At 46.2% G+C, this 873-nt stretch overlaps 1 pseudogene; it reads left to right on the forward strand.

The window, feature by feature from the left end:
• Positions 1-873, forward strand: part of LOC107673970 (histone deacetylase 4-like) — a 48130-nt pseudogene that overhangs the window by 29348 nt on the left and 17909 nt on the right.

Here is an 873-nt window from a genome sequence, read left to right on the forward strand (position 1 = left end):
TGTGTGTGTGTGTGTGTGTGTGTGTACGTGTGTGTGTGTACACATGCACGTGTGCCAACAGTAGATGAGGATTCCAGATGAGAATAAAGCATGTCAGCATTGTCTCTGGGACGGCCTTGTGACGTCATCAGAGTCAGTGAGACAGTCTGAGCGCTGACAGAGCAGCGTTAGTTAGAGACAGACTGCAGCGGAGGCAGACAGGAGCTGCGCCACACACACACACACACACAGACGTGTTTGTGCTGCGGAGGCGTGTGGTGAGCTCAACTTCATTCTGTATCTGACGTGTGCCGATGACTTTGTATTATGAATGTGTTTTTCTGTTTTTAGTGGTTTTTTTACTCTGTGTGTATGTGTGTAGAGGTAAACCGAACCTCTGCTTAGTCTCTATCCACGTGTAATTGAAGATGTTGTGTGATTGTGCTGCGGCTTGTTCGTCAGTAGTTTTCTGTAATGCTGCTCTTCACAAGCCGTTAACATTCAGCACCAGTGAACGTGAAGTCATCATGACGAGGTAAACACATGAACACGTCACTCAAGTCATTGTGTTGTTGGGTTTTTTTGCGTGTTTGCTTACAGGACGCATGTCTGCTGTGGGTTGTGTGTTGCTGCACGGCTCTCATCTGATCTTGTACTTCATCTTAGTTATTTGAAAATGAAAGCTAAATTTTGAAAAGTGCCACGCCGTTAATTAAAGAGCCTCTGAGCTTGAAAAATAACACGAGCTGTTACAGTACCAGCAGCCAGTGATGATTTTGACGTCTTGTGTGTGTGTGTGAGTGTGTGTGTGTGTGTCTGTGTGTGTGTGTGTGCGAGTGTGTGTGTGTGTGTGAGAGAGAGTGTGTGTGTGTGTGTGAGAGAGAGAGTGTGTGT

The sequence above is a fragment of the Sinocyclocheilus anshuiensis genome, unplaced genomic scaffold (assembly GCF_001515605.1).
Source record: "Sinocyclocheilus anshuiensis isolate Anshui unplaced genomic scaffold, SAMN03320099.WGS_v1.1 scaffold953, whole genome shotgun sequence".
In the NCBI taxonomy this organism is placed as follows: Eukaryota; Metazoa; Chordata; class Actinopteri; order Cypriniformes; family Cyprinidae; genus Sinocyclocheilus; species Sinocyclocheilus anshuiensis.